We start from the raw sequence: 8,481 nt of genomic DNA, 5'->3' as shown, positions 1-8,481 counted from the left end.
ACAATTTTACCCATCTTTAATTTTGCAAGGGTGACTTTGAGGATCCCCTTAAAGGTGTCAGAGCCCCCACAGGTATCTATGCACCTTACTTTGAAGTACTGAAGTAAGTACTTACTTACTGGAAAGCCAAGCAACTCAGCCAGAACTCAGAGTAGAACAAGGAGCAGGAAGGTGACCAGAAGTCGAGTGAGGACGATTTTCCTTTCTCCTCTTTGATCCATTGTCCATCCTTCTAATCTTACCCCTTCATAGCCAATTAAAATGAGCAATTTTATTTAAAGCAAAAAAAAAGAACTGTCTAAAGTTCTCCATAATAAGGAAAAAGTTCACTTGCAGAAGGTGAAATGGATAGTGTACAAGCCCTCCTACCGTCCTTCACTGTCTTTGTCCTTTTTCATGTGTCGCTCCAATTCTAAATCTTTTTTTTTAACGTAATATATTTCACCATGTTTTAAACGTTCATTTTTCTTAACAGTCAAAACAGATGATGAAGAGATGAGGTGCATGTGGCCTACCTCCCAGCTTGTACACATGATGGTGAAGAAGCAAACTTAAATTGCCTTTAGGCCACACCATACCCTGGCTCTTCTCTATACAGGGGCCCCAGAGGGCCTCCCTCAGATCTGCAAATGGTGGACACTCATGAGTGGGAATGATTTAGAGCCTGAAGGGACTGCTCTGTTGGGTGTGTGAGTTGTAGGATATGGGAACCAAAGCAGATGGACAGGGAACAGAGGGGACATAGAGGGTAGTAACCTGTTTCATTATCTCTTTGGAAAAAAATCAAGCTAGTTGGCAGTAGGGTTTATTGTGCTTTGGCTTGACCATGGGTTATCATTCTCACCCATGCAGCAGTGCATGACCTTGGGCATGTGACTTCATCGCTCTGTGCCTCAGTTTCCCCTCCATAAGGTGGAGTCACTGGGTGGCAGTGGATGGATGGATCTTTCATTTGTTTAAGACAGCAAGAAGTCAGTGACCTGGAAGGCTTTTTTTAAGTCATGAGCAAAGCATTCCAGCAGCAGTCTCTTAGAAAATAGGGCTCCTGGCAGTCATGTCTCTGTTTTCATAAGGAGAAACCCAGGCACAGAATTCAGTGATGAACCTGGCACGTAGCTCAATCAGGACTCAGACTTAGATCTTCTGTTTCCCAATGTTGTCCTCTTGCCATGATAACCATGCCATGTTTTGGGTAAGTCGTTATAAATCCTACCCAGGGGCTCCCCCCAAGCTTCTAGTTCCTCCTTCTGTTCTGTTTTAAACAGCCCTCAATGGAGTTTTAAAATTATCCATGAGCCTCCTACCCAAAGGACACATAGTCCTCATACACGTGGCAGCTGGAGGCAGCTAGTTTAGTTTGAGCAGATGCTCAAATCCCATAATCTGGGCCAGATGTTAATCTGTCTTTTCTGTAAGAGCAACACAGAAGGGTGAGGCCCAAAGCAGTGAAGGGGGAAATCCCTTATTGTGTAAGTCTTTTGAAACTCCTGGGCAGGGTTTGAACATGTGATTCTACTTGAAATCTGACATTAAGGGAAATACCATTTTTGGTCATAGCTGATGATGACACCTTCACAACTGGAATTGACATAGCCTTTGTCCCATGTGCTATGAGTAACTGCCCCCTTCTTGCCTCCTAAAGTCATGTTCAGATGGCAAGATAGCCCAGGATTGCTAAATCTGACCCCCACCAGCAGTTTCCGTGTCTATGGCCTCATACTCTCCAAGTAGATAGCCAGGACTCAACACATACATGTGTATTTGTGAGGCATGGGACCAGAAATTCTGATTCATGAGAGCCCATGGCCTGGGTTGGCTGGAGGATGACATGTCCTAGGGATATTGGGGACGACAAATAGTACAAAGAACATGAGGTCTCAAGCAAAGAGTATTATGCATTGGCTATGTTCCATTTCCATGTAAAGCCCATGAGAAACACCTTCATCATTTGCTGGTAAACTCCACCAAATTGGCTACCGAAGAGGTTATTTTTCATCACAGAGCAAACATGTAATTAATAATTGTGAAATACAGTAGCATTGGCAAACCTTGCTTTCATTCATCATCTCCTTGGGACCCTGGGAAGTCGGTTTCATTATGCTCATTTTGCAGATATGGGAACTGAGGCTTGGCGAGATTAGAGCCCTATATTGAAACCAGAAGTACTTCTTCTGGTCTCAGCAGTGACTCTGATCCATCATGCCTGCGGACTCTGGTTTGAGGGCGGTGGAGGCCTCCAGGGGTTGGAGCCCAGAGCAGGAGTCCCAGCTTAGGGGTCAGACAGACACTCAACACTGCCACGCTGGCTTGCTGCATCTGTCCCAGGTCATTGTCAGCAGTACCATAGGTGCTGTTCACCTTCCCACCCCAGGGAGAAAGTCAATCCATCATCTCAAAGACACAACACTCTGTTTATAGTTTTCAGATCCTGAGCAATCGGACTAGTATTTTCAATCAAATTTGCATGAGCCTGGCCTTCTGCTTTCCCAAGCTATGTATGGACCCCATAGCATATTCCCAAGGGAGGCACCAAGTTTGGTTACCTTTCATTCATTTTTGCATTCACCCTCCCCTCAACCATTCATTCACAAGCAGTTCTTAAATGTCAACCACTAGGAATGTACAGATTACTGAAAGCCAGACACTGTCTGCTTTCTGGGAGCCACTTTAGTGAAGGAGCCTGGGTATAAAGAAGGTAAGAGCGTGTGAGTTCCATCCAGCACAAAGGCCTGGTTCCCATTGTTTCACCTACATCTGTGGCCGGGGTCTATTCAATAACTGGCACAAGAGTGGTAGCATTGCAAGAAGATGTGCAACAAGAGGTAGTATTGCAGCAAGAGGTGACAAGGAATCAGCCTTACTAGGCACTGAGATAGGTGTTGGGGGTCCACATGTTCACTGATATGTCTCTGTAGTCAGCCCCACAGTTGGGAATAAGACGATCCTCAGAACACAGGTGCACACACACACTCATACTTTATGTGCATCCTGGCACAAAAACACATGTCTACTCACACATGATCACTGCACACATTCTGTCTCACACTTGCACACACATTCACTCGTGTGCACTGTGCACACATACATGCACACTCACACTTAAACATGGACACACTGCACCCTTTGCTTGTCTCATCCTGACCATCTCTGCCCCTCTTTCTGTTGGTTACCTCATTTCTTCTCTTCTGTATCAGCTTCCTGGGGTGGCTGTCATACAATACACAGGCTGGGAGGCTTAAGTGACATAAATCTATTCTCTCATGCTTCCGGAGGCCAGGAGTCCTGAAGCAATGTGTTGGTAAGATTGGTCCCTTCTGAGGACTCTGAGGGAGAATCTGCTCCAGGCCTCTCTCCCCAGCTTATAGATGGATTAGGGCCCATCCAAGTGACTTCCGTTTAACTTGATTACCTTTGTAAAGACTCTATAAATAAAGTCGTATTCTGAGTTATGGGACAGGAGTTAGGACTTCAATATTTGAGTTTTGGAGGAACAGAGTTCAACCCATAACATCTCCCAACACTAAAGTAATTAAAATCAGCAGAAGTGAACCCTAAGGGGGGAGCAGGTCCTGGCCATGGACTTGGGTCAGTTGTAAATGTGCACTGTCAAGTACACTACTACAGATTTTTAAAAGAAGCATGATTCTAAGAAGATGAAACAGAAACCTATAAATTTCTCAACTAAAACCACAGAATGCACAAAATGAATTAAAGGGGGGAATAAAAGAAACAGAACAAGAGCAACAAGGGAAACAGAAATGTGATAGGTATTAATCCACATATACCAATAATCACTTTAAATGTTAATGGTCTAAATATATGACTTAAAAGACAGAGACTATCTGAATGGATTAAAAAAAATACCCAATTAACTGTACAATGTCTACAAGAAGTTCACTTTCACTATAAAGACACAGATTAAGAGTAGGGAATGGAGAAGGATGGACCACACTAACACTAACTTTAAAAAACTGGGATCACTGTATTAATGTCACACAAGTCAACTACAGGACAAGGAAAATGTCCAGGACCTCCGGGAGAGGGAGGAAGGAATAAGTAGGAGGAGCACCAGGGATTTTCAGGGCAGTGAAACTATTCTGTATGACACTGGAGTGGTGCATACATGACAGTGTTCATTTGTCAACCACCATAGAATGTACAGCACTAAGAGTGAACCCTAATGTGAATTGTGGACTATAGTTGATAATAATATACCAACCTTGGTTCATTACTAGTTCTAAATATACCCCACTAAGGCCTGTTGTCAGCAGGAGGGGGTTCTCCATGGGGGAGCCAGAGGGTGTGTGTGTGAGCTCTCCATCCATTCCATTCAGTTTTCTTCACTCCTAAAACTACTTTTAAAAAATAAAGGCTAATTAAAAATCAAAAGGAAGCAACTCTCACTTCAGACCATGGGCACCTCCTCCCAGAGCAACAAGTCTGGTGGAGGGTGCATCTGTCTGTCCGTCTGCAGGGCCCCCACAGCCAAAGCCCGGAACCCCTTGAGACACCAGACCCACCTTTCTGACAGCTCTCTTTTCCTTCTCAGAAAAGGAGCTGGGGAGAGGCCTCTCGTGGCAGAGTCCCAGGGGATGGACAAGGGGACTCTTAGCCTGGCTCTGCCACAGAGATACTAGGAAGCCACCCATGGTTTAAGGTGATAAAAGGAGGCAAATTGATCCCAAATACAAACTATTCCATCCCCAGGGGCCTACATCTGAAGATGCCTCCTTGGAATGGGTACCTTCCCCTGGACATGAGGGGAGGCACAGGCTGGAGATGAAGACCCCCATGAGGGAAACAGACCAAGTCACTGTATCACCCTGTAGCAGAGTCACCTCCTTGCAGGAACACCTGCAGTGAACACGGACAGACTAGCCCCACAGAGTCAATGAAATTCTAGACCCTGCTGGTTCCAACAGATTTCTCCTGAGTTGTTAGCAGTGGAATCCTGGAGTCTTAGTTAATACCTCTGGGGACACCCCAGATCTCAGCCCTGCCAGTGACCAGCCTGCCCACAGGGACCACATGAAAGAGGGAGGGAGCCTCAGAGGAGGGAGATCCGTGGGATCTTGACAGACAGGACCAGGAGTCCCAGCAGCAGAGGGAACATGAGATCGACGATTGGCCTGGCCAGGGCAGGAGACCCTAACTCTCTGCCCTGACTTCTCTTGTGCCCAGAAAGAAACAGGGCCTGGCCCTGCCTTGACCCCCTAGGTTTGCTGGAAGACCCGAGGGGCCTGGGTGCCTCAGCTCCAGGCTGGGATCCACCCTCTTTCAGAGCAGTTAGGGAGAACTGTTTTCAAGACCCTGCTGGGCTCCCCTCCCCCAACCAACTGACATGCCCTGGTTGCCTGCAACTTGTTTACTTTAGAGATGGAACTCTCCACGGGGTTCTGAGTGGGCAGTTGTGGCCCACAGGACGCTGGCACTCGGAGCCAGAGCTATGGAGCTCTACACAGCCTTGGAGGGCCCGGCTTCGGCCACCGGATCCACTTTCCAGCTGGTCCTGGAGTGCCTGTGGCAAGCGCTGCTGGTGATTCCTGGCAGCTGGGGACACAGCCCAGCTGGCCCTGTGTTGCCCTGGGCCATGCTGCTGTGTACTGTGGGGCTGGTTTTCCTCGTGAAGAGACGACTCACTCCACGAAGAGGGAAGGCCCTGGGCACAAGCTGCTCTGCCCCCCACGGAGTCTGTGGAGCCCCCAGTGAGAAGAGAGCGGCCACCACACAGACAGATGACACCCTCAGGCCTCCCAGGAGGGAGGTCAGCCCACCCAGGTTACAAATCCTGTGCTTGTTGGCATTTAATAGAAACCTGGACACGCTGTTACTTTGGAACACTCTCAACTTTGTGAAGATGGCACAGAAGAGACAACGTCTTCAACGTCCCCAAGCTCCTGGGGACAAGCCCATCCCAAGATCATCAGAGGAGGATGGAGACCAACTGCCGAGCAAAGCCCAGAAGGACGTGAGGGAGAACGTTCACTTTCCAGAAAGTCCAGATCTGCTCCACAGTGAAATTTCGAGATGCAGGCAGAGAGGACAGGACAAGGAGCGAGAAGAAAGGCTGGAGCAGGGGGAAGCAGGCATGGAGCGGGTCCTGAGAGGTCCAGCCAGCCGGTCCCCACCCGGTGTAGACCCGGGCCTGCAAGCCGTCCCCTCGTCCGACCACCCTGCGGATCTCAGGGGGGCCGAGACCTGGGGAGTCCAGCCAAAGAGAGAAGCAGGACGTGGTGATCGCCCCGTCCAGTGGGCAGCCGTTGACCTGAAGGCTGGCCCTGACGGTGGCGGCCTCAGTGTGTCTCCTCGACGACCCGAAGGGGAGCCTGGGGACACAGCCACACAGCCCCGGGCAGAAAGGCCGGAGATCCCAGAGCTCGTCCGACAAATACACAGTCTCCAAACCCAGGAGGCATCTTTGCAGGCACAAAATTCCCAGCTTGAGAGTCAGATTCAGCAGCTGAAGCTCACCCTTCAGAAGCAGGAGGACGAACAGGACCAACACATGCGGCAACTTCACCGCAAATTGTTTCAAGAGGAAGCTCAGTGCCTGGCGGTAGAGAAGCGCCTGGCCGGCCTGTATAGAGACCTCAACTGCACCTACCAGGTTCGCAACCTCCACAAGAAGATGGCCCAGGACCTGGCTCAGGAGCTGGAGAGAACCACCGCCCACTATCACCAGGAGGTCCTCTTCCATCAGGACAGGGCCGCCAAAGCCTGGCAGGCAGCTGCGTCCAGCGAGAGAAGGTTCCAGCAGCTGAGGCAAGAGAATGCCCGCAAGAGGCAGAGGCTGGCCGTGCTGGAGAGGACCTGCCGGCCTTTCCCGACTGGCCCCCCTGCTCCGCCCGCAGCCCCTGGAGGCTGGCAAGTGTGCGGGGGGCCCCGGGGTGCTCAGGCCCCCAGGAAGGAGGAAGGTCGCACTGGGAGGGCACAGGGATCCGGGGGCCCCTGCGGGGGGGACAGGGCTCGGGGCAGCTGGGTCCTGAACAGCCACCCCCCCGGCGCAGCCCCGGCCTGCAGTTCTGCGCATCAGGCCTGATGCCCTCTCTCCAGCGAGGCTGCTCTTGCTCAGCTCGGGCCACAGTCACGCTGAGCACGACAGCATTGTGACCTTCCTGCTGTGCTGTAGCCGCAGAGCTTGGTTCCTAGTCTCCTAAGTACTAGTTCCCCATCAGATGCTTTAGAGTCTATACTATAGGTATGATATTTTGATTTTAATTAATCCACTATGACTTACCACATCCCTTAAGGTTGACGAGGAGAGAGATGTTCAAAACAAGACCACTTCTGGGCACTAGGACGGGGTCATGTACAGAAGTAACTCAATATTTATGTGAATCAAATGTGGTTGGTTTAAAAAACAGAGAGAGAAAAAAGAAAACAACATCCCACTGAGACTACGTATAATTGTTAATGTAGTCCTAAATTTGTATTTTAGTCCTAAATTCAAATTTTAGTCCTAGATTCAAATTCTAGTCCTAAATTCATATTTTAGTGTTAAATCTATATTTTAGTCCTAAACTCATATTGCAGCCCTATTCATATTTTAGTGCTAAATTCAAATGTAGACCAAAATTCATAATTTAGTCTTAAATTCAAATTTCAGTCACAAATTCATATCTTAGTTCTAAATTACTATTTTAGTCCTAAATTCATATTTTAGTCTTCAATCACATTTTATTCCTAAATTCTTATTGTTTAGTTATAAATCATAGGATTAGTTCAGTCCTAATTGTAGAGATAAAAACTTAAGAGTTTGCAATAATTTCTTGTTCTGTAATTTCTTGTTCTGTAATTTCTTTTCATAAACTTCATTGTTTAGCTTAAGATAGTTTGTTGTAAAAAAAAAAAAAGTTACCGTTTGTTGTTTCACATTGGTGAATTGGATGCAGTCCCACTTGCTAAGCTTTCTCCTCGTGGCAAACACACACTCCTCTGCCCCTGGGTGTGCACGTACACATCCCCGATGCAGCATCTAGACACCCTCATCTGCTCTGTGAGTCCCAGAAAATGTAAAACCAGAGTGGAAAATTGTAAACATTGCTTATTGATAAATAAATAACAGGAAAGAAAAACCGTGTGTGTTTACTGTGTGAATAGAGGACAGACTCCCGGATCTTATTCCCAGGGAGCAGAGGCCCTCGTGTCCCAGCACAGACCCCAGCCGGGAGCTCTCTCCCCCTACAAGGGGCAGAGGAGACGGAGGCCAGGGGACAGTCCCGAGCTGTGGCAGGGAGGAGGCCAGGACCCAGGAGGGGACCCCCAACCTCCAGGAGCAGGGGTGCTGGTCCCAGCCCTGGGCCTGCAGGGAGGACAGGGAGGTGGCCCCGCTGAGCCCCGTGGGGGGCTGTCCCAGGAACAGGGAGATGTGCCCCCTCTGTCATCCAGTCCCCCTGGGACGGCGGGAGCAGGGCAGCCATCCTGGGGCCGGGGAGAGCAGCAGGGGAGTCAGCCTCGGGCACAAAGCAGCACACAGGGGTC

Source organism: Vulpes lagopus, chromosome 20 (assembly GCF_018345385.1).
Source record: "Vulpes lagopus strain Blue_001 chromosome 20, ASM1834538v1, whole genome shotgun sequence".
Lineage (NCBI taxonomy): Eukaryota > Metazoa > Chordata > Mammalia > Carnivora > Canidae > Vulpes > Vulpes lagopus.
Note: the sequence above shows the minus strand (reverse complement) of the source record.